The 26,580-nt window shown below is 33.7% G+C and overlaps 1 long non-coding RNA gene across 1 annotated transcript in view; it reads right to left on the bottom strand.

The window, feature by feature from the left end:
- Positions 1-1,332: 1,332 nt before the first annotated feature.
- The window catches only part of LOC120596932 (uncharacterized), a 336,649-nt gene continuing 311,401 nt past the window's right edge, over positions 1,333-26,580 (bottom strand). The window contains exon 3 of the long non-coding RNA XR_005651260.1: positions 1,333-1,944. This is a non-coding gene — a long non-coding RNA (uncharacterized LOC120596932). The remainder of the gene's footprint in view (positions 1,945-26,580) is intronic.

Here is a 26,580-nt window from a genome sequence, read left to right as displayed (position 1 = left end):
AGAGCTTCTCTGAATTAAAGCATGTTGAATATTTTGGACCATTCAACATATACATGTTAAACATGTTTACCTTTACTCTCTAATTGATTGAAATAATATACTCAAGACAAGGTGATATAGTTTATTGAATATTTTAAAATGCCCTCTGATGCTAAGATAGTTCAAAAGCATGTTTTTCTTTTTATTTAAAACACTTTATAAAATGGCATTTTGCTAAAATTTGAATCCACTATGAACTCATATTGTTTGAAAGAGTTCTAAAGGTTAGAGAATGAATTTTATAGTTTAATATTCATGATAAGTCCTCGTTATTTTGAATGATGGTGCACATATAGAGTTTTCTTATTGTTCAGTTTTGTCTATAAACATACAGTGTTGGGAAGGAAAAATAAAGAAATTGAGACCCAAAGGGACATGCCAATTCACAAATTTAACTGATTTTATTTTTGAGCAAAGCAAACACCCTGAATGGCTGCAGGTAGCCAGCAAGAGGCTACAAAGCTGTAGTGGATTTTCAGCTCTGTTTATATAGAGCTAAAGCTACAGTTGTTACACATCATCCTATTTTCAGTAAACAGTCAGCAGGTATTCAATTTGCAACAGCAGTTACTTCAAGCTTACTCTGAGGTTCTCTTCTTCATAATTTTTTTATTAATCTCTCCTAAGGTTGCCCCTGACACTGTGTCTAGTGCATATGACTAGTCATATCCTTCAACATTCCTCAGGGAGGTTAGATTAAGTTATTAAGTTCAGTTTTCTTAAAACTGGTAATCTCCAATATTTCAATTGCTGGCTCAAAAATCTGGATCTTGTAGATTTATTCTTTCATCCTTCCTGGGGTCCTACATGATGCCAGGCGTATATCAGACGTTCAGTAAATACTTGCTAAAATAAGAGTCTCTCACAAACAAATTCAGCTGGGTAGAATTCCCTTTCTTTCTGCTGACTATAGAGCTTCTCACTTTTGTTCTCTTCTATGTAAATGTTGCAGAACACACATTGTAAGCTGCCTTGATGACACTCAAGTGATGGCAGTTAGTGGAAGGACTTGCAGTGGCTTCTTGGGCAAAGAGGGAACGTTAGGAGAGGGGAAAACCCCTGTACTTGTGATGCCTGGCGTCCCTCTTCTCTCTCCTCCTCTATACTTCCTACCTTCCCACATTCTTCCTTCTAGGCCTTTGCAGCAGTAGCTCCAGGAAGATATCCATCAGGTAAAGCAGAGTCCCCACATCTGCCACTGTAGTTATGATGCAAGAGATATGCCCCTGCATTCAAAGGGGGGAACTCTGAAGGCATTCTCTGAGATAAATTTTATTCCCTTTTATGACTAAATTAGAAAACTACTGTATCTAGTATGCTTAGTAGCATTATGGAAAAAATAAACGATTGTGGTTCTCCAAAAGTTATCTACCATCTCAAGAAGTGTTTTTAATTTTTGTGTTTTTAAAAAGACACGAGAAAGCTTTTAAATTCTACCAAATTGACATATAAAACTCTGTAACCTGATCTGTTAATAATAGAAGGATTTTAGTGGATGCTCTGGTGTACCACCCAAATCTCCCCCCTCATTAATGATGCACTCATTTTTAGCTGCTGGCAGTGTTTCCTCACGGCTCAGAGCTGAGTCCCTCTCCAAGAATTTCCTTCTTTCGGAGGAAGCCATCTCAATGTTATGTCCCAGGTGACACCTCCTTTGTAGGATTGGTCCTCACCTCGTGACTGGTCAGTGGATTCAAAGGCCTGGCCCCTTGTTTCATTTGAGACAACTCTGACAGGCTTACTGACCTCGCCGGCTCCCTGTGAGGCATTTGTTGCAAATGTTGCTCAGTTTAACTCTTCCCTTTGTCCAGTCTTGCTTCTCTCACTCCCTTGTGAGTACTGTTCCCGTGGACACTCCTCCCAAAATCTCTCCCACACAATTCTTCACTTCACAGGGAATCCAAGCTAAAGGAGAGAAAAATAATAGATTGCTTCTATCAATTTAAGGCTACATAATCTCTCACGACTCCTAATACTTCTCCTTCATACTTATGATAATTATAGCAACATTTACACAATTTTAATTTTTATTCAAACAATATGTATACATGGTTTAAAAAGTCAAATAATCCTGCAATATTTACAATGGAAACAGTAGTGCCCTATCTTATACCTCTCTAGGGACTATGGATTTTAAAATTTTATGGATTTTAAAATTACAGTCCTCTCTGAGGACTTACGGATTTTAAAATTATAGTAATGATTTACTAACTTCCTACTATAAAGGATTAAGATTTAAATCTCTTACAGTCCTCCATATTCCCTACTATCCATTCCCATTAGTCAATTTGGAATATACATAGCATTGTTTAGATTATCCTTAGCATATACCATTCTCATAATAATCTTTACTGCTGAGCCACATAGTATATTTCGATTATAATTCCCTTCCTTCCTTAAACTGTTTTTCTCCCTGAGGTTACTAACTTCCTTTTATTTTTTAAAATTTGGTTTGCTTAGTTTTCTTGTACCTATTGCCAATTCATCCCAAAATTTTATGTAAAATGCCTCTCAGTATGGTGAAGCATATTTGGTCATTTTTCAGTTCTTACCCCTACCCACCTTGGGAACATCTGACATCTGTCTTGGTGCCCTCTGTACTTCTACACAAATCTAAATTACTTGTTTTTCATGCCTGGGGCATCAACTGTCATCTTGGTACTTATCTTCACTCTTGCCCTGGGATTTCCCTTTCTCTAGTGTTGAATTCTGTGTATCTTGATTCACCTGTTATTTTCTAAGCTATAAGCCTTTGTTTTGCTGGAGCATATTCTCAAGGACTCTACTGAGAATGGGTATATTTCTGGAATCAATTGTTGAAGCTGTGAATGTCTGAACTTATTTTTATTCTACTTTCACACTTTCTTGATAGTTTTGTTGAGTATGGACTTATAGGTCGAATATAGTATTTTCTTACTCAGAATTCTAAAGGCATGTCTCCATTATTTAGAATTATAATGTCAGTCAGATTTTTTTTTATTATTATTATTTAGAAATGGTTTGTTTTTCATTTGTTTGTTTGCTTTTCCCCCTCTCACATGCTTCCTTCTGAAGATCCTTTCTTTATTCCTGGTGTTCTAAAATTTTATAATGAAGTACCTTGCTGCGGATAGGATTTTACCCACTAAACTGTTCCCTGAGCTCTTTCAATCTTAAAAATGCATGCACTTCAATTCTGGAAAAAATTCTGGTATCATTTTATGGATAATTTCCTTTCCTCTTATTTCTCAGTTCTTTCGATCTAGAATTCCTATTAGATATCTCATACCCCCTGAAATCATTCCCTTATTAAAAAATTTTTCTTCTGCTTTTTTGCTTGTCTTTGTGACTGTTGTTTGTTTTATTTTATTTCCCAGGTAATTTACTCAATTTTATCTCCCAAACTTGATAAATTATGTTATCATATTTTTAGTTTTAAGGGCTCTTTATTGTTCTCTGAATACTATCTCCTTTTAAGTAGCATTTTGTTCTTGTTTTATGAATGTTACATCTCCTATCTTTAGGAGGAGATATATTATAGTTGCTTGAAATTTTCTTCTGTTCCCTGTATGGGCTTTATTTTAGTAGTTTTCTTTCATTTTCTTATTTTTTTGTTTTGGTCTGGTCTTGTAAGGTAACTTGATTATGCTACATGACCTTTGGCTACCAATCTGTATTTAAAAATGAGACACTAAAAGATGATGAATTGGAATTTCTGTGTGCACTGGTAGAGTTTGCCAAATGGTGAGACTAATTGTGATTGGGCATGGCAGTCCATTCCTTTGGCAACCCTAATTGTCAGTATTAATAAGTATTTTTTTCATGGGCTTGTCAGATTTATCAGAGAGCCATCTTCTAATCTCCTATCTTGGGATGAGGGAGTAGTATATAAGCTAGGCAACAAATGTTCTGGGAGATGAAGGAAAAGGGGCTGAGTACCTTCCATTAAATATACAAGATTTTGTTTACTCTTTTTATTATTCCTGTTGTCTTGTAGTAGACCCTCTTGGGTTTAACATCTACAGAGTGTAACCCACCTGGCTGGACCTAATTATCTTTTGTTCAAACTTTTATACAATCCAATTGTCTTCAGCCTCATCTTACACACCTGATGTCAGAGATAGCTGGTACTTTTTCCAGGATTTTTGTGGAATTCTGAGTACTGATGAGTTTATCTCTAAGTGACCCTCTCCCACTGTCTCCAGAATCCATCTTTTTTCCTTAACCAGGAATTCAGCAAAGAGGTGAAGGTTGAAACCTAAGCCCGTTACCAAGTAATCCATCTACTTTCGATTTTTCTCAATTTTGTTGACTTATACTGTTATCCATTCTCACCTATTCTCTTTATTTTCATGAGTTCGTGCATTTTTTCTGTCATTTTAGTGGCATTTCAGGACGGAGCAGAGATACACTGTTGTGTTCAATCTGTCTTTGCTAACTGGAATTTTATAATTATTTGTTTATTTCTGACTTATCTGGTCCATATCTACCTGGTTGATTATTGAATTTCTAGAAATAGAGCAACAACTATCACATACAAGGCATGCTCAGTAAATCTTTGTTAAATAAAGGGATCACATTTGTTTTGGTATCTGTACAGACTAAAATTAACTAAAACTCTTCTCATATTATAAATTATTTGGTAATTCCAGGAAAGGAATTTCTAGGAGTTTGACAAGGCTGAGTTATTGGAGAACAGTAGAACTCTAGGGGTAAGATGGTATGATTAGCAAAGATTAGCTCTGTGATGGTCAGCTCCAAAATGAATATTGAATTTGTATTATGTTGGAGTGAAACAAACATTTCATTTCTGTTCTTTAACAGAGGCAATTCACATCTCGAAGAGAATTCATAGATGCTATTAATGCCTTGGTAGGTGATTAAGCAGTTACTAGAACTGTATATAATATACTTGAGAAAATTATTGATTAAAGAAAGCATTATATTTGGGAGTTTTGTTTTCATAATGATTTTTTCCCTTAAATTTTATCAATTTTTCACAGAGCATTTTCATATCACATTATTCTCATAGTTAGAAAATTACAATTGTAATATTATTTCTTTAGTAATTAGCAATTAAAAACTGCACAGGAAAATCTAAATATGGCCTTGCATGATAAATAAGAAATGACATTTCAAAAGCTGTAAATTGTACTTCTTTTTTTTAAAAAAATAAATAAAGTCTATTTTTAAAGGAATGAATTTTAAAGTGACATTATACAGATAATTCATCAGGGTAAAAATTTAGTTACTTGATAGTTTTCATATATGTGTATATCTTCAAAAATCTAAAATTGCATTGCTACAAAGTTAGCCCACCACATGCCATACTATGCTGTGCAACATATGGCCTGGCATACAGCAATAATCATCAAAATTTGTGTCAGTGTCTTCAGAAAAAGTGAGAAATTGTCCCTGTAGTGATGTTAGTAAATAAAAATGAAGTCTTAACTTTTGCTTACATTTAAGCCCATTTCTTAGGATTTCAAATATGTCATGGATAAGCTGTTTGGCTCATAAATATAGGTCTAACTCTTTAAGGATTTTTCCATGTATACACAATTAAAATGATTATTAAGTAGCTTTTTTGGAAACTGATTTTAATAAGTTAATCTCACCTTAATAATTCTTTTGTGTAGATTCAGTTAAACTTTTCTCTGTTACTCTGAGACATTAATTTGTTCTACTTCTGAACTTTGAATAAATTCTATTTATTTATTCTTAAGAGGCACTTAATAAAAATAGTAAATTTTTGTTTATTTGTTTTTAGTTGTTTTCACTCTTAAAAAACCTTACAGGTTTTGAACATTGCAATAGAACCTGGTACAAATGATCATATTTTACAAAGTAACTATAAGAACATGTTAGAAATCAAATAGGTCACTGCACAAAATTAATTTTGTTATGTTCATGATTATTTACATTTAATATGTATTTATTTGGTTCAATAATGACATCTTAGTAAAAAAAAAATTCTTTTACTGTGATTAACATTTTCCTAAAAATGGCATGAGAACCAAGTGTTGTGGAAAATTACTCATTACACAAAATTCTCAAGATACTATTGACAACGGAGGAAGGGTTGCATCATTAGAACCTAACCTGCAACATTGCCCTGAATCTCAGAAAGAGAATGAGATACGTCAAAAATCTTGGCTTTGTGTACCAATGACTTCTTCCTAAGATGAAGAGTTGTTACCTTCTTTGGCAAGTGTCCTTCAAGGGCCACTTCTACATCACTCTACTTTACTTTGTCTTGTCCCTAAATACCTTTTGCTTAGCACTTTCCATTGTACCCTAATATTAAAATTAGCTATGTCTGTTATAAAATATTTCCACATACTCAGACTCAAAAGGACCATTTACCCAACAAATATTTATTTGGCACACACTGTGTATTGAATACTATATTTGGTACTGAAAATATAACAACAAACAAAAGAGACAAAAATCCATGCCCTTATATTCTCATTACATATTAGTTTACGTTCTAGTGGGAAAAGTTTATTAAGCAGGATAAAAAAAAAAACATATATAATATGTTAACCCAAAGTAAATACGAAAGAGAAAGAACATAGGGGAGGAAGACAGATGGTTTAGTGGTGGGACTAGCTGTTGAAATTTAGACAGAGTGACCAGGAAAGGTTATGCGAGGGAGCTGTGTGACTATTTGGAGAAGGAGCATTTCAGAGAGAGGGGACAAGAAGGAAAAAAGTCCTGAGGCAGGAGGATGCCTGATGTTCATAGAAGGAGCAGAGTGGGTACTCTGGGCAGGAGTTGGAGATGAAGTCCGAGAGATAAAGAATGTGTATGTGGGGCCAGATCATGTGTGTTTAAGTTCAAGGAAGGCTGTTGGGAAGCCATTTCAAGGTTTTCAACAAAAGAGGAATGTATGCTGGTAGGTTTGAACAGGATTGCATTAACTGCTAGCTTGTCAGTAGTGTTAAAAGGAACAAGGGCAGAGACACCAGCTAGGAGGCTAATACAATAATCCAGATGGAAATCAATGACTTGGCCCTGGGTGGTAGCAGTAGAGATTATGAGCAAAAGTTAGATTTTAAAGGTCTAGCTGAGAGAATTTGCTAATAAATAAGGTGTTCGATGTGACAGAAATGAAGTGAAGATGGATTCCTAGTTTTAGCAACTGAAATCATTATAGAGTTTCTATTATCTCAGGCAGGGGAATCCCTAGCGGGGCAGGCTTAGTCGGCGTATGAGGATAGACTGATATCTAGAGTTTAGTTCTGGTCTTCTGGTTTTAGATGCCTACTAAACATTCAAATGCAAAGGCTGAGGGGGCAGTTGGATATAAAATCTGGAATTCAGAAGAGAGATATGAGCATATAATTGGGGAGTTATCAGCATATAGATAGTGTTAAAAGCCATAAGAGTGATGTTCCACTTCATGCAAATTGTGATAGTTTTTTGCCATTACTAGGAAGATTCATTATATTAGATTTTAAAAGTAATGCTATTTTTAAGGTAATGCTATTTTAGTATAATGCTAAAATTTCCGTGCTTTCTAAGACTCAGTAAATTTCTGCAGCACTGTCTTAGTGTTTATTACACAAAACAGAGAATAATGCTTATGTTAATGTGTTAAACAAAAAAGGAATATGTAAAATTATATCCATTATATAATTAAAATAATGTAAAATATGCTTAGACAAAGATGTAAAGAAAATATACAATTTTTAATATTGATTTTCTTGGGCATTTGAGAGTATGGATGAACTTTTCCAATTTTTCCAACTTTTTTTGTTTTCCAAACTTCTCAAACAAGTAGGAATATTTTTTAAATGGAAAAAGATAAAGTTTATTGTTCAGGCTATGCAAATAAAAGTTTCTTCCTATGGGCTGATTAATACTTGGATATGTAACAGAACCGTGACTAATTGCATTGCATTTCATCACTTTATCATTTATGATTATATTTGGTATAATAGAAAAACAGAAAATGAAGATGAAGGGCATTCATCAATCTCATTTAGATATCACATAAAAATATTTGGTTTATCGACAATTTATCAATAACCAAGACCAGATTTTCTAGAGAAACCAAGAAGAAAACGGGACCCATAATCAGCTTAGTCCATGAATCTCACTATATTCAGTCTGCCTATTATTTCCAAATCAAATTGATACAATTTCCAGCTCCTGCTTTGGTCTCTGATCTTCCCCAGCATACAAACTCCCTTTGGGATTTTGTATTTAACACAAACTTTCACCACAGGTTTTTTTTGCCACCTTTTTCTTCCAGGCACACTAAAGGATTTTGATTCTTCAAGGTTTATTTCAAAGTACTTCAAAGAGGGACCTCCTGAAGTGGGGAAAAATAGATTTAACAATACCAACCTACCTCATAAGATTGCTGTGAGGAATAATAATACAAAGGACTACAAAGCACTTTGTAAATATAAAGTTCTATACAAATGCTTAATAATAATTACTGGGTACTGCACAATGCAGTCTTTTGTGAATTTGTAGAAGTGCCCATGAGTAGGGTAAGTTTCCTTCCTTCAGCCATTTTTTTTTCAATTTTTATAATAAAAGTGTTTTATTTAAAATCCTGTACAGAACATCCGTGTGCTCCAGTCCTTGGATGCATTCTCAAGTAAGAACTGAAACAATGTCAGGCTGTGGGAAAAGAAGCAGGGTGTCCTGGGTGCAGCTGTCTTCATGTTTGAAGACACTTTGGCACAGTAGGGAAACCAGAGATGTATAACCTCATGCTAGTTCTTTCTCTGAAAAGACAAATATATATATACCTGCAGTGTTCTCTGCATTCAGATTAACACGAAGACCTGCTTAAATTGTGAAATCTCATATCCGTTTTTGATGATACAAGGAAATCAACCTTACACTTTAAATTTCCATCAATTGGCACTGACATTAAATAGCTTCAAATTTCTTGTGCTGTTACAAGTTTCTTTTACCAACCCCTTTAATTCATCAGACATTTATAGCTTTGGTCTAGTGGTTTGCTCTCTCATTACTACCAAAGCTTCCAAATGTATCATTCCTTCAGTGTCTGAAGAGTACCCATGACCACTTAGGAGACTATTTAATTTTGGATATTAGAACCCTCGTGAAATATTTTTTTTATCAAAATAGTTTTATCTACAAATCTTATAATTTTTTTCTAAGATAAAATCTGTCCTAAGTTATCTCCATAGTAGTCCCCCATTATAGAGTAAGGATAACCTGGATGGGTTTTCCAATGCACAAAACTCTGTATTCTTGTCACATCAGATCCCTGGAAACTGACAGGAGAAAGAGGTCCCATGGGATAGAAGCTCTGTTTACTCTCTGGTCCAAAAAAAAAGGAAATGTTTTGTGTATGGAAGCTATTCAATTTAGTGTGGTTTTCCTTGATTTTACTCACCTTGTAGTTGACTGAGCTTCTTTGACTTACAAGTAGATTTTTTTCCAGAAAATTCAGGAAAATTTATTTCTTCAAAACATTTTCTGCCTCATTCTTCTTTGTTTGTCAATTTTATATTGTCACATAGGTTTTTAATGCTGTTTCATTTTTCTATCTTCTGACATCTACAATAACACCTTTCTTTTGATATTTACAGTCTGAAGTTAAACTCATTTAGTGAGATTTCCATTACAGTTATTATACTTGTTCATTATATAATTCTATTTGCTTCCTTTTTAAAACAGTTTCCATTCTCTGCCTAGGTTATATGTTTTTTAATTAAGACCATATTTTCTTTTAGTTTTAAACACATTTCCTTTCATTCTTTTAACATTATTACAGTTGTCTGCTATACCTAACATCTAGGCCATCTCAGGTTCTAGTTCTATTGACTACTTTTTTATTTTTTTGACGTTGAGTTACATTTTCCCATTTCTTTGCACACCTCATAATTTTTTGTTGTATACTGGACATCATCAATGATACTTTGTAGAGACTCTGGATTCTATTATCTTGCTTTGAGGAATATTGATTTTTCCTTCCATAGTTGGTTCCATGACTGGCTGGTCACTTTGAACTACTGTGGGCTTATTTTTTAGTATGTTAGGATAAATCTGTGGAAATTCTAAGTAGTTCCCAAGTTCTTTAGCTTGTTAAGTCTCAAAAATGTTTAAATACTGTTTCTCCTAGCGATTTTTTTCAGAGCATAATGTTAGGCTTTAACGTAGGTCTAAAGTAAGCCTTAGTTTAAGGCATGGTTCTTACTTCTAAGGTTTGATCTTCCTGTTTTCTCAGCTGGATATCCAGGGTGTTCACAAAGTGATAAAGAAATTTCTCTGCTCTAACTGGGCTCGATCTCCAACATCTCCAATATCAGAGCCTCTGGCATGTCTGTTCTGTTCTATCTTCCTTAGCAGCCACTGTCTTGTAAGCCTTGGATAGTCTTGCACTGTCAATATGCAATCAAGCCTTCAGAAAAGACTGAGGGGACCTCTGCACAACTTAGGCCCTCTTCCATACATTATCTCCTCTTTAGTAACTTGTTCAGATTCTAGTCATTGAATCTACCCCATGATCTAATCTTTTCTATCTCAGCTCAGTAGGAATTCCATGTCCTGTTTGGACTGTAGCTTTCTTGGCTAAGAGGTGTTCCCTAGGCTGAGTCAGGTTAATTGTGAGTCTCACGTCACCTGTGAGTTTCTCTTTTCTCAGAGATCACAGAAATCAGCACATTCATTAGAGAAGATTGTATCATGTGAACTCATGTTTGGGCTCCTCACATTCGAGAGATGATTCAAAATCAGTCCCAGGACAATGTAACCAAAAATATTTCCAACTGGTAATCACTATTTTTCATGTTTAAAATCTGCTTCCTCTTTCTCTTCAAATTTCTCTGTACTGTGTTTTCATTGTAAGCATGATTTATTCCCATTTTTAAAGATATAAATATTGCTTTTATAGATTTTATAGATTTTAGATAGATTTATCAAGACCTAAATGTTGCTTTTATAGATTATAGATTTGTTGAGTAAATGATTGAGAGAAATAAAATATCATTATTATCAAATTTTTTAAAAAATTGGCTTCATTAATACAATATTTTTACTTTTGCACAATACTTTCCAAAATCTTGGCATCGCATAACTACTATATATATTTAATTATTAAAAAATATAGATTTTTGTGACAAATAATGAGATTTCTGACATTTTATCAAAACCATTTCTCATCAAACTGAACTCCCATTGCTCACCATCACTTAAATATTAGTCTTGATAAATAGAGCTGGGAATTGATACACTTAAAACCATACACTTAGATGAAGCTCATCTGTTAAGCCAATATAAGAGCTCTTTCATTTTGTAATTCTGATCATGAAAAATTGAAGCAACTTTGTGTAAAGAGGTAGGTACTTTACCTTTAGTGTGACTTAAATAGCTTGTGATTTTCTACAACTTGTGAGAAGACAATGCTATTAAAGTTTTTGGAATATCTTTAAATATGAAAAAATAGCACAATATTTTAAAAATTGCCCGGTAAATAAAAAATTATCTCCACAAAATTACCACCAACGGAATTTAGTTATATATAAATAAGCTACAAATTCTATGTATCTTTAAATCCTTTTCAATCTTTTAAAACTGTGAAAACAATAACCATTAAATTTATTCTTCATATATTATATATAATGGGTTTTCGACAGTAACTAACAGAATGATACTGTTAAACAATGTGGGTCTTAATTTATATGCAAAGGCAAAAACCTTTTAATCTTGCATTAGAACATGTTTAATACCATCGTTTCATTCAATTTTATAATCCTTATGTTTTTGTTAAGAACAGGTACCTACTGAAAATAACATATCTGACTCCTTTTTAGGCAGAGTAAACAGTCACCTCTAGGAAATAATTTTGATGCTCATTCTAAAATATTTTTTTTTCTCCAGAAATCTACTACAATTCTTTAAATTAACATGCTTCCAGAAAATATCTGTCAACCTGAAAATTTGCTAACCAACCAAATATGGTAACGCAATTTCCAGGTGTCTAAAGAAATGGAACTAAGATAGGTAAATATTGATGCTGGGGAAACAGAAGACAAGCTCTAGATGTGAAGTACTGCTACTGATGGTTGATTCAGGAAAGGGTGAAGGGCAGTAGAGGGGCCAGGCATTAAACACCTTAGGAGAACTAAGGGGGAGAAAGGTGGCAACATAAAATATTAAGAGGCACTGAAAGTGAACAAAACCCAGGTACTCTGCTTAGCGTAAGCTTTGTTTTCTAGAATAAAATAAAGAATATATTTTGAGTTATCTCACAAGATTTTTAGGTAAGGTATCAGTCATGGTCTTGGCAGAAAACTTTAAGTGAGTGTTTTGAGTGTGACGAAATGGCATACTCACATTGTAATTTGACAATAGTTTAATAAAGGGGATGTTTATTGTGGGCCAGGCGTAGGGAAATTACAAGGGACTGCAGAAACCAGAGATTGTAACAGCTGTTACCACCCTAGGCAAGAAAGGACAAGAGGAGGGAACAGTATCTGGAGCCCAGATTATCCACCTAGGTAAGAAAGGACATTGGGAAGAGAACAGTACTGAAAACCAAAGACATGGAAGAGGTCTGACTGTCAGGAACTGTGACTTTTGATTGAGGGATCGGTTTGTCTGTGGCATAAATACTGTAATTTCATTCTCTTCCTTCCTTTCAGTCTCATGCCAGTGTTCTTTATTAACCAAATCCAACAGGAAGTCAATGGGTGAGGGAGCCCATTACAGTCTACAAGTGTGCTCCCAGAGCAGAGAGCAGGTGGAGGAGTGGAAAGAGCATCTACAGGGGCAAATGAAAGATATCCTGCACAGGAAGAAAGAAAAAAATACATTGTTCTAAATATGAAAGAAAAAATATTTGCTTTCAGAGTTGGATTTAATAAAAATATTTTCATACAGATAACTTTTTCCAGTGGTATAAAACAAATTCTAGAAAATCTATTTTGAGCATTTCTATGTAAGTTAGACTACTTTTCAATTGAATCTATCCAAAAGTTACATAATATATACTTGGTTAGAAGTTACATAAGCTTAAATGGGCTAAGAGTATATTCTGACTATATTTTATTTCTATAAATGTATCTCTCTCAAGTTAGAAAAATAATATTTTTATATTGTCTTAAAAAAATAGAGATGAAATGTTCAGTATATTTTATGTTGGAGAATTTTTAATGTGTTTATACTGCTTGTTATCCAAGAGTGGTATATTTAAATTTATGGGCACTAAACTAAGTCATTCCATTACTATTTAATGTAATTTTTATCATGTTATAAAAATAAACAAGATATGTGTCATGAATTCTACGTTAGTAAAGAAACTTTGTCTTCTCAAGTGTTGTTGGTATTTAATGTAGTTAATTCCACTTAACAGTAATAATCTCATTTCTAGTTTTTAGAAATGTAGATTCCACATTTGCATATTTGGAGGGAGAGGAAAGAGAAGAATAAAGCTTTAAAAATTAATAGGAAATTTTTCTGTTTGGGAGTTTTCCTCCTATTTTGTCAAGATTTTTTTTCCCGGTTTTACTGATCTTTTTGTGAGAAGGAGTGGTTGGAGGATAACTGGAATATATGATTTCTGGATAGTTTTATTAATCTGTTTACTGCCTTAAAAATATAATGTATTCAAGTCAATAACTACTATAAGAATTGGGTTATTGATACTTTAATCTAGAAAAAGCAATATTAGATAAGCATAGGTCCAACATAATCTTTTCTCAGATTCATATAACTTAACCCTAAACATAGCTCTTAATAAAGAACTGTGAGTAAAGATAAATTTGATCTCATTGCTATGTTTATGTATGTATGTAGCATTGTTGTGGGAAACATAATTTTTTATGACTATAATGTGTGGATAAGAGAGAAGGAGAGCAAGCTCACAGTTAAAATGTATTTGTATATGCCACACCTTGTTTTGAGCATTTTATATATAATTATAATTATTTCATCCCATAACAACCTTATCCTATTATAATCAAAAGGAAGCTTTACAGATGAAGTAACTTTCTCAAGGTCACACAGCTAGTTAAGTGGATTGGACCCAGGCAGCCTGGCTCTGGAGTTTGGGCTCTTAACAAGTACTTGATTCTACTTCTTACTAAACTTGAACAGAGAATGCCCAAAGGTATTCTTTTTGTTCTGAATGACTATTATATATTATGAAGAAATAATAAGTACAACAGTCATGATTTTTTCCCTGAAATTCAGAGAATAATCTAAAGTGGCTTTCATATGGATGGTAAAAAAAAAAAACTGTAAGCAATCTTTAGATCATCCATTAAACCAAGTCAGTTAGTCAATTCTTTTGCCCATACAGGATGACAAAGATAATTTAAACTGGCTTATTTGTTAATGTGACTCAGTTTAGGGATGAGCATGTTTAATTAACTTATTACTTCTGCATTATGTAGATATAAGCTATGTAAGTGATTGTTAAATCTAAACTTGCTAGTTGTAGCATTGTTTCTAAAGTAATTAGTGTGTGATATTTGGAAAAAATGCCTGGACATTTTCCCCTTATAATTAGTATTGGTATAACACTATTGAAAAAAATCCACTGAAATTAGAAAAGAAAATATAAAAAAGAAGAAAAACAAATATGAGGAGTTTATTCTCTTTCAAAGAAATATGGCTAAATTACTTAATAAATGTAGAATACATTCAGCCAATAGCTTAATGAAATGGGGAGATCTAGGCTCCTCAAGAAAGGATTTCTTCCAGTAGCACTACAGAACTGGTAGGGCAAAGGCAGAAAGACAATTCTTCTGTCCAATTTCTATTGAGTTTTGTAAAATATCATTCAATTATAAATGTATTCTTTCTCTGATCTGGGGCTCTCTTGTGCATTTAACCTTCTCTGAGTATTTTTATCTTTGCTCATATTAAGAGAGTCTATACTAAGTTATCTTTAGTAAGAGCTTTTTCAAGCATATTTTATTGGTACCTTGAGATGAAGTAAAATAACCTATGCCTAAGACTCCAGTGTGAAACTCTGAATATGACATAGGATCTTTGGAATAATAATTTATACTCACAGAGTTATGAAATACCAATGATTCACAAAAAACAGTCCTGAAATGGTAATGAAAGATTTAGAAGTGAAGCCTTTAAAAGCATATTTTTAAGAATAATGAGGCAAAAAATCAATATAGAAAGAACTAGAATTTTTATTTTTCACCAGAGTCCCAAGGGCATATTGCCACAGAAATGAATTAAAACAATTATTCACCACCCAAACTATCCAGAGTTATAATCACAGCTTCTCTTATATTTAAGAGAATTTCAGTCACCATGACCAGATCTTAGCCAATGCAGAGGCAGTGTCGCTTGTCACAGGTACATGGACATGTGGCTAAAAGCTAACAAATGTTTTGAATAAATAGCCAGTCATTAATCCAAGAGAGAAATCCCTGTGTGACAGAAATAAAGAAGAACTTCAAAGTTAGAGTGAGGAGTAGCTAAAGTGAAATTCTAGGTGGTATCAAAACCAAACCAAACAAAACATAGGCTAGGGTGGCAGGGTGAGGTAAGAGGTTAGAGTTAGGTTATTGGTCTCACTCCTGAAGAGTTTCCCTTAGTCAGAGAGTTAGTGTTAATACCAGCACAAAGCCAGGATTTAGGAAAGGACTGCCTTGCCTGAAAATGGTGCTCAGAAGCATTTTATTCCTTGACATGGACACATGGCTAAGCAGCTAGCCTTCTCTCCATGACACAGAGTCATTCTCAGAAACCAGAACCCTGGGTATGGACATGCAACGTGTCACATAGATTCAAGCACATATTTACTGAATGAGTCAATGAACACTTTCTTCACACAGGTACCACTGGCAGGTAATTAACATAACGCTAGCTCCAATTTTCTTGAGTACTTTCCATGGTCCAGGCATAATCGCTGATGGGGATACAGCAATGAAAATTAAATAAAAGGATGTATGTGGTTGATTCAAGACATAGCAAGGAGAGGGGTGAACAAGGGGAAAAATGGGACAGGAGATGTATTCAGGGTGGTTGTGGGAACGGCTTATTTAGAGTTTTGTGATCTCTGTTAAAGACTTTGGTTTTCAGTTCCACTAACACGCTCTGATTTGGAAGAATCAATGGCAGGTGTGTAGCAAATACACTAGAGGAAAGATAGGGAAAGAGTGGGAAGACCATGTAATCTGAACATTGGTATGCAAATCTTAAGTAAAATGTTACCATATCAAATCCACCAGTATTAAAAAATAATACATGATGACCCAGAGGGTTTATAGTAGGAGTATAAAAACAGACTAACATCAGAAATACCATTAAAGCAGTATGCCATTTTAGCAGATTGAAGGGTTAAAGAGAACATCTCTATCATTTCCAAAAAAGAAATTAATAAAATTTAAGTTATTACACATGCAGTCTTGGCAAGCTAAGAACAGACAAGGACTATCTTAACTTGATGAAAGATAGATAACTACCAAATCCTCTCCAAATATTTAGTGGCAAAACATTTAGAAGTATTTTGATTGAAGTCAGGTCAGGCCTATTAGTCAATATTTTACTGAAGAATTTGGCTAATGCAATAAAACCGGAAAATTAAAAGAAATAGCATAATGAGAGGGAAGGAGGAGGCAAAGTGATTTTCATTTGTAAGTGACAGACTATACATCAACTCTAAGAAAATATGCAGGTAAATGATAGAACTATAGAGTATAAAATAATTCCCAAATAAAAAAAAATCAGCATGCAGAAGTAATTCTGTGCACCAGCAATCAGCAAATATCAAATCTTAGAGGAAACAGATACTACTCAAAAAATACAAACACAGAGAAATAAAACTCACAAAAGATGTATAAGAATTGTATGAAAAAATTAAAGGACATAACTAATATGAAAATTTGCCATGTCAATTTCCTCTTTATTAGTCTGTAAATGTAATGTAATTCAAATAAAATTCTTAATAGCATTTTACATGAATCCAGATCAACTAAATTTGAAATCCATATGAGGGGATCATGGTCCAAAACAATTCTGAAGAAGTAGAACAAGGAAGAGGAGTCTCGTACTAGCATATCTAATGACACTACAAAGCTCTAATAATTGAAACAAAATGGTAAAGACCTAACGCCAAGCAATTATGAGAAATCTTAGAATTCAGTTGGAAAAAGAAGGTATTAGAAAATAACTGATTAGGAAAATTGGTCTTTTACATAGAAAAGGATACTGGCTTTCGTATGAATTCATTTATCAGTTCTGATTTATATCTAGTAATATTTCATAGATAGCTTCTAAAATATTTCTTTTTCTCCTAAGCATTGTCTTTCCTAAAGAAGAAATTTACCTAAACTCAAATCTTCCAATTTTGTTTCACTGAAGTGCCTTTTATCAGAATTTAGGAAGATCTAAAGAGTACTGAGGTAACTGACTGACTTAATGAAAGAATAACTGAAGCTCTGGCAGTTTGAGACTAAACTAATCAAATTCAAATTTTCCATATCATTTTATCACAAGATTTCAATTTCCATATTGACCTTTCTTTTGATGTGCTATATATTTTCCTCAGGCTATAACATACTGTGGAAAACAGAAGGGAAATATTTAAAAACAATATGGTTTTATTTCAAAAGCTAATTCATAAGCTGATCCATTTCTGGTAAATTAACTATAGGAGATGGAAAAATGCTAGGATGGAAAAATGTGATTTATAATCACTTAAACACAGGCTGATTCATTAGGGCTTTATCAACAAATTATGTGATATTGAAAGTACTGCTAATCATATAACTTTAATACGTAAGGCAGTCCTTGCAGGAAGTAGGCAGTATTCTTTACATGTTAGTATGCAGCCTAACCACTTGAGAAGGCTTTTAAAAAGGAAGATCCCCATAGGCCACCTGAAAGATCCCAGGCATGGGTTCTGGAGGGGGTCCTAGGGCTCTTCATTTGGAACAAGGACCCATGTGTCTCCCTTGCAAGAGCCCTTTGACCACATTTTGGGAAAGGTGGAGAAGGGGAATAAGGGGGATCTCCTTTCTTGTTCCTCTTTTGACAAGCAGCATTGCCATCTTCCTCTTTCTCTTTTTCTATTCCAAAAGATTCAAAGAGGTAGGTAGTTGAAATAGGCATTGGCCAGGGTGGGCAGGAAAAAAAATATCAACTCCCTTTATATTTTTAATCCTAAGGTCCTTTAAGGTGTACTTGGAGAGTGAGTGAGTGTGTGTGTGTGTGTGTGTGTGTGTGTGTGTGTGTGTGTGTTTTCTCTGTTATTTTAATGCATTGTGACTTGGTCCAAAAGATGTAAGTTTTTAGTTTACCTTTTCAAACATTATTTATCCTCTGAGTCTTGAATACCAAAATAGCAATTTGGTCTAACTCACATGGGTGCAGTGACGCCGAAATGAAATAGCATAAGCAAAATCATAAGTGTGAAGCAAATGCAAAATCATATTCATTACTAGATTTTATTTATTAAATATAGCTAAGATATTCTAAAAACAAATGTCTATACCTTTTGACTATGGGTAGTTTTAAAACATTATTGCAAACGAGAACCATAATATTACAAACTCTAAATAAGAATTTGAATTAGAATTCTTTACCTGAATAAATATATTCATAAATCTTTGCTTGCTCGATTAACTAGATGTAACCAGAAAGAACCAATTCTCCAGCCAGAACTACAAACATGATATCTTTTCTATTTCTTTAGTCAATTACTTGATCCTTCCTCTATCTCCTCTAGCGATATGTGGCAGAAGTCCAGATTCTCCACTAGGACACCATTGGAAAAGTGTCCAAGATTCCTGGGGTTTATTCAGGTCCAAAGCTGTTGGAGCTGCTTCCAATCAGGAGGTGATGAGCAGAGGACATGCTGATCAGTTTACTGCAGGTCCCTGATTCAGGGCTGCCCTTGCCTCTGTTTCCATCACAGAATGTTGCTATTGTAATTTGTTTCTTGCACACAGCAAGGACTATCCTTTTTCATTCAACCATGATATTAGTTAGGCTACACTTTTGTACCTGGCATCCAGGTTACAGCTTTTAAGTTATTTTGTACCTAAATGATGAGGCAAACAGGCTTGAAAGGGCTTCTGGTCTCAGCCATATACTCATGAACTTCTTAGTCCTGGCCTTGAGATGCTCCCATATATCATGACAACATCCTCTTTGTAGAGCTTGGTGATTTTTTCTACCAATGACACTCCAGTCAGACCATCTCAAATCCTCAGCATGGGAAATAAGTTAGATTGAAATCCCTTTATTTCCACTAGCTTTCTCTGTTGATAGGAAATTTTTCTCCCTCCACCCCTATGAGGTCCTGCATTTCAAGAAGGTATTAGGAGTAGCAGCCTTCATCGGACAAAACATAGATATTTTACACTCTTCAACAGGAGTAACTGGTGCCCAACTAGCTGCAAGGTGACTTGTGTTTCTGAATCTCAACTAAATAGGGGTTAAAGAGAGCCTTTGTTTAGTTTGAGTGTCAATGATTAGCACAGAATTTTGAAATTTTGTGCTTGAATGCTTTTAAGTGGGATAAGCATTCATTTTTCCTTATATGTCTCTCACACTACTTCCTGTGACCTCACATTCAACCACTCCATTCATGTATGCATATCTACTTAGCTCCTGCAAACATTTTCCTTCACACACCTCCTCAAAATGGACCAAAACTTGAGTTTGTTTTTCTTTCAAAGATGAACACCTTAGCTTACTAGGCACCCTGATGCACAAATACAGGTATATCTCAAAGATATTGTGGGTTCAGTTCAGACAACTGCAATAAAGCGAGTCGCACAAAATTTTTAGTTTCTGGTGCAAACAATCATTATGTTTACACTATACTATAGTCTACTAAGTGTGCAATTGCATTATGTCAAAAAATGTAAATACCTTAATTAAAAAATAATTTATTGATAAAAAATACTAACTATCATCTGAACCTTCAGTGAATTGAATATTTTTGCTGGTGGAGGGACTTGCCTCAGTGTTGATGGCTGCTGATTAATCAGGGTAGTGGTTGCCAAAGGTGTGGCAAATTTCTTAAAATAAGATAACAATAAGGTTCGCCAGATCAACTGACTCTTCCTCTCAATAATGAGTTCTCTATAGCCTGTGGCTGTTTGATAGCATTTTGCCCACAGTAGAACTTCAAAATTGGAGTCAGTCTTCTCAAACCCTGCTGCTGCTTTATGATAAAATTCATGTAATTTTCCAAATCCTTTGTTGTCATTTCAGCAACCTTCACACCAGTTATAGATCCCATCTCACGAAACCACTTTCTTTGCTCATCCATAAGAAGCAACTCCTCATCTGTTAAAGTTTTATCATGAGATGGCACCAATTCAGTCACATTTGCAGGTTCCACTTCCAATTCTAGTTCTGTTGCTATTTCCGCCACACCTGCAGTGATTTTCTCCACTGAAATCTTGAACAACTTAAAGTCATCTGTGAAGGTTGGAATCAACTTCTTCCAAGTTCTTGTTAATATTGATATTTTAACCTTTTCCCATGAATCACAAATGTTCTTAATGACATCTAGAATAGTGAATTCTTTCCAGATGGTTTTCAATTTACCTTACCCAGATCCATCAGAGGAATGACTATCTATGGTAGCTATACCTTTACAAAATATATTTCTTAAATAATACTGCTTGAAAGTTGAATTGCTCTTTGACCCATGGACTGCAGAATGGATGTTGTATTAGCAGGCAGGAAAACAACATTAATCTTGTTGTACATCTCCATCAGAGCCCTTGGGTGACCAGGTACCTTGTCAATGAGCAGTAATAGTTTTTTAAAAATTGTTCTTTCTGAGTAGTAGGTCTCAACAATAGCCTTAACATGTTCAGTAAACTATGTTTTAAACAGATGTGCTGTCATCCATGCTATGTTGATCCATTTATAGAGCACAGGCAGAGTAGATTTAGCATAATTCCTAAGGGCCCTATGATTTTTGGAACAATAAAGGAGCATTGGCTTCAGCTTAAAGTCACCAGCTGCATTAGCCCCTAACAAGAGACTCAGCCTGTCCTTTGAAGCTCTGAAGCCAGTCATTGACTCTAGCTATGAAAGTTCTAGATGGCATTTTCTCCCAATATAAAGTTGTTTCCTTTACATTGAAAATCTATTGTTTAGTGTAGCCACCTTCTTTAATTATTTTGGCCAGATCTTCTGGATAAATTGTTGAAATTTCTACATCAACACTTGCTGCTTCACCATGCACTTTTATGTTATGGAGATGGCTTCTTTCCTTAAACTTCATGAACCAACCTCTGCTAGCTTCAAACTTTTCTTCTGCAGCTTCCTCACCTCTCTCAGCCTTCTTCAAATTGGAGAGAGTTAGGGCTTTGCTCTGGATTCGGCTTTGGTTTAAGGGAATGTTGTGGCTGGTTTGATCTGTCTAGATCACTAAAACTTTCTCCATATCAGCAATAAGTCTGTTTCACTTTCTTATCATTGGTGTGTTCATTGGAGTAGAACTTTTAATTTCCTTCAAGACCTTTTCTTTTGCATTCACAACTCAGCTAACAGTTTGGCACAAGAAGCCTAGCTTTCAGTCTGTCTTGACTTTTGACAGCTTCCTCACAAAGCTTAGTTATTTCTAGCTTTTGATTTAAACTGAGAGACGTGCAACAATCTCTTTCACTTGAATACTCAGGCTATTGTAGGGTTAGTAACTGGCCTAATTTAAATATTGTTGTGTATCAGAGAATAGGAAGACCCCAGGAGAGAGAGATAGAGGAATGGGGGGTTGGCGGTGCAGTCAGAATAATCACATTTTTCAATTAAGTTCACCGTCTTATATGGGTGTGGTTTGTGGTACCCCAAAACAATTACAATAGTAACATCAAAGATCATTGATCACAGATCACCATAACAAATGTAATAAAAAAAAATAAATGTAATAAAAATGAAAAACTTTGAAATATTGTGAGAATTATCAAAATGTGACACAAAGACACGAAGCTAACAAATGCTTTTAGAAAAATGGTGTCCATAGACTAGCTCAATGCCGGGTTGCCACAAACCTTCGATTTGTAAAAAATGCAATGTCTATGAAGTGCAATAAAGCCATGTGCAATAAAATGAGATATGCCTGTATAATCTTTTCTAGTTGAGTCATATATTCACATTTTTATATTGCCAAATATTACCTAGAGTTCAGTTCTAAGACTTTAAATTTTATTATTAAAATAATCTAGATACAGCAAAAAAGAAACCCTTTGAATAAAGCACCTAATATCTTGTTGAAAACATTTTTTTCTGCAAAGGATATTTGCCAGCTTATAGAATATTCATGTGCCCCTATGAAAATGATAATGCATTTTGTGATGAGGATCATCAGAAATATAAGACCAATATTAAAAGTCATTTTCATTTTAATTTAAACTATTTTCTAGACTATGGTATTTCAGGTATAAAACTGTGAACATGAGATTCTTCGAAGTGAAAGTATCAGTAAACTAGGAAACATCAACAATGAACCTGTTTTGTATCTAAATGATGAGGCAAAGGCATGACCTCATTGGATTTCCATTTTCTCTTATACAGAGAGGGAATAAAATGGCCCATACTGATTTTGCGAGCATGATATGAATACATCTTTATGATATATTATTAAATAACTGCATTTCTGAAAATTATGTGCAAATTGACTTTTTTTGGGTTGAATTAGAAACATTGCAGAACAAATGTTTTTTAGGCAATTTATAGTGAATTATTTTATGGATGATGTTCTTCTTAATGTCTTATATCTTTAGGTTAAGATTTAATACATTATATTTCTGGTAGAAAAAAAATGTACTTAACCATATAATAATCCCTTGAAAAAATTTTTGAAAGAGAGCTATAACAATTTTTAGGACATTATCTTTTTTAATTATAGGAAGAGCAACATTCTAAATAAATAAATGTCTTATGTTTTTAAATTGGGTAAAAAGCTGATTAATTGGCTAATACGATAATCTTTTCTTCTTTTTCACTTTTTTCAGGTACTTAGGTAAACAAATTTTATGTTTAAAAAGACTAAGTTTGGAAATTTTCAAGAATTTGGAATACTAATAAAGATATTATAAAAATAATAGGGAACAATTTGAAATAAATTTTAGTGTGTAAATTAGAATTCTAACTTGAAGGCAATGATAAAAAGTTCTTATCAAGAAATTTGGTAAAATATTAGTAATTAATAAAAATAATAAAAATAACAATATGTTTGTATGTTGTTTAACAAATACAATATTATCAAGTTTTGTTTTTAATGGAAGGTCAGTTTGTGGCTGAATAACACATAGTCTCATCAGTGCGCTGAAGAAATTTATTACTCATAAATATATTTCACAGTAATATATTTGTTGAATTAGGTCATTATTAGTCATTTTCATTTCATAATAACTAAATATACCTACAAACCTCCAGGGAAGACAAAGAAAAAAATCCATGTACAACAGTGGATGTATAGTTGTACTTAAATTACACTTAACTGATTCCTAGTTTCTGATTTTTTTCCAGCCATGATGATTATACAGTTCACACTTGGTTCATTCAAGTGATATGATTTTGAACTTTTACCTATAGCTTGACACATATACCACCTTGGCTCATTAGAATTACAAATCAATTATAAAGTAAAGAACAATGATGATTTATTATTATAGCTAAGAGAAAAAGTTACTTAGTCATAAATGCACAATCTATCTTTCCCAGTATTCACTGGTTACGTAAGGCACATTTTGTTCTCTCTTTTATATAAGGTCTCTTCTCAAAAAGTAAAGAGATAAGAAAAATACATTGAAAAAGTTTTTATATCTGTAGTCTTTTTAAATAAACTTCCATTTATTTTTCTGCTAGTCTGCAAAAATTTTTCCCATTTTTAAACTCCTTTTCAAAAATTTCAACATAATAGCATTTCAACTGTGTCCTTAAATAACTTACATGCCTCTATTTTTAATGACCTGTGGTATATTCCTAGTGATAAAGGTACTATTAGTTCAATTGCCTTTTTTCTCTAGTTGGTTTGTAGTAGCAAGACTGATTTGTCTTTTATAAACAATACAAAATGACATTGTTTAGTTTTCTAGGTCTCTTAAGTATTTATTTTGGGAGAAAATAGTTTTCCTACTATAGCTGTTATATAAAACGACAAAGGTAGACACAACTGCCTCTGTCCCAAAGGTAAAACTGTCCACACTCCAAGCGAATGTCATTCCAAGAATCAATTATGTGTTGAGAAAGAAACCACTCAAGGCATTAGACTGTATTCACAAAAAGGAAAACAAAGGAATCTGTAGTTTATAGGTTTCTTACTGGAGGGAAAAGCTTAGACTCATTCTCTTCTCACATTTTTTAGATGGCTTCAATCTCACAATATATAAGCATGTTGCTTTACATTTATATTCCACTTTTTTTCAATGGAAAACTGTTTCAACTTACATGAGGCAGCAGCCTTCATCTGGTCAAAATGATATTTATCTCCAAATGTTACATTCTAACTCATATGTCCAAAGTGAAAACAGTTAAGAATTCTATTGGCCACAGCAAACGATATAAATTAAAGTTTTTTTTAATCATCCATCAAAATAAATATTTTTGCCTGTTTATTTGGTCATATCATGTATCATAAAAACCAAACACCAACATTTAAATTTTCCCATTTTGTTCAATTCAGGCAATGTTTTTTTATTCCCTCCCTGCCCGGGCCTCCTCAGCCTCCCCAATTTACTGGTAGGAAATTGTTCACATCTGTGAAGAATGTTCCTTTTCAAAGAGGTGGACTATGAATCTAAGTCACATTGACCATGGGTGCTCAGCAAACATGGAATTGGGACTAGCAGTACTTGGATTCTAGGTTATCAGTTCATGTTCGAGCCAGTCCCACTGCTGCCTCTGGGTACGGATGCAGAACTAAGCCCTGTAGGAGACTGGGAAGAGCCCTACGCTTGCTAGGCCTAGGCCAGATGAGACCAAGCAACATTTGAGGCAGACATCAAGATACGCAAGTGGGGCACACAGTAGAGAGATCACTAGGCGAGTGTTTATATTCTCGTTGGTATTTTGGACCAAGAACAAAACTTCAGAATTATTCCTATCAGTAGAAAAAAAAACACTGAGAAATCTTCCTATTATCTGCTAACTTGAATAATTGGTTCTTATCTTAAGTACATTCTGTCTTTTAAATCAACAGACACTCCGAAAACCCCCAAATTCTCCCAGGGAACCATTTGCTAAGCCTTCTACTGACTCTACTTAGTGGGCCAGGAACTTGCCAAAACACAAAATCACTGCACCCAGTATTCAGAATGAAAGGACTCTGGAAATTAGTGACAATTTACATGCCTTCACAAGACAAGTCTTAGGTGGCTACCACTACTCTTTCCTAATAGTATTTTCAGCTGCCTAATTAAAACCTAGTAAGTAGATCCAAATGACTTCTCTTACAGTTGAATCTGCTCTATATGCTGTTATTTAGTACTTTGTAACATTTTACAGACTCATGCCTGGAAGACTGACCCAGGTTCTAACAGTGTTACACTGAACCATTTCAATAGCCTCTTAGTGAGTCTGCTGCTTCCTTATTCTTATTCTTTGTTTCCTCCATATAACATACTAGATATCTATTTTCTCTGAGTGATTTTAATTACTTAATTCTATCTTAATCTACTAATTCTATCTTAATCTACCCAGTTCTAATTGATTATCTACTTTTGTGGGCTATTTAGTGCTCATGCAATTTTTTTAAATATAATTTCTTATGTTTTCTTATTCTGAGAGGAGTCAAGATGATGTTAAAAGCATTGGGTTTGAATGTCAAATTTATCAAAATTTCTTTTATGGAATGTGCACTTTATATCTTTCGAAAGTTTCCTGTACTCCAATATTACAAATATATTTCCTCTGAATGCTTTTATAATTTTATTTTTGACATTTATGTTTTTTAATATACCTAGAATATATATTGTTTTTGTCTTGGCACTGTTAGGAATTTAACATTTTTTTTCACCTCTTTGTTTATTCTTATTCTCATAGGTTTGGAATGCCCCTCATCATGATTTTGTTCTCTCTCTCTCTCTCTCTCTCTCTCTCTCTCTCTCTCTATATATATATATATATATATAGTTATATAATTCTAATTGTTATATTTATATAGTATATTTTGAAATTAATAGCATAAATTCTCCATCTTTTTCCTTCTTTTGACATGTTTTTGGCTACTTTTGCATCTTTTTTGAAAACTGGACTGTCAAGTTTCATTTAAAAAATCATGTTAGTATGATTCATTTAGTGGAGAACAACTACCCTTACTAAATTTTCATTTAGAATAGGGTATATTTCTTTATGTAATCATATCTTCCTTTATGCCCTGCAGTAAAATTTTTACTATAGATATTGCACATTTATATTAGTTCTGTTCCTAGATATTTTCTTTAATTTTCTGTCATTTTCAATTATGACTAGGACTTTTTTCATTACATTGTCAATTTGTTATTGCTATTTAGACAGATATGCTCATCAAGTTAGAAAAGTTCTTCTCATATATATTTACCAAATTAAAAAAACTATTATATACAGGTGTCACTTTTAAAAATTAAATTTTTCCGCTTATTGGGATGATATTAT

The sequence above is a fragment of the Pteropus medius genome, unplaced genomic scaffold (genome assembly GCF_902729225.1).
Source record: "Pteropus medius unplaced genomic scaffold, Ma_sr-lr_union100, whole genome shotgun sequence".
NCBI lineage: Eukaryota > Metazoa > Chordata > Mammalia > Chiroptera > Pteropodidae > Pteropus > Pteropus medius.
This window is presented reverse-complemented; position numbering and strand designations above follow the sequence as displayed.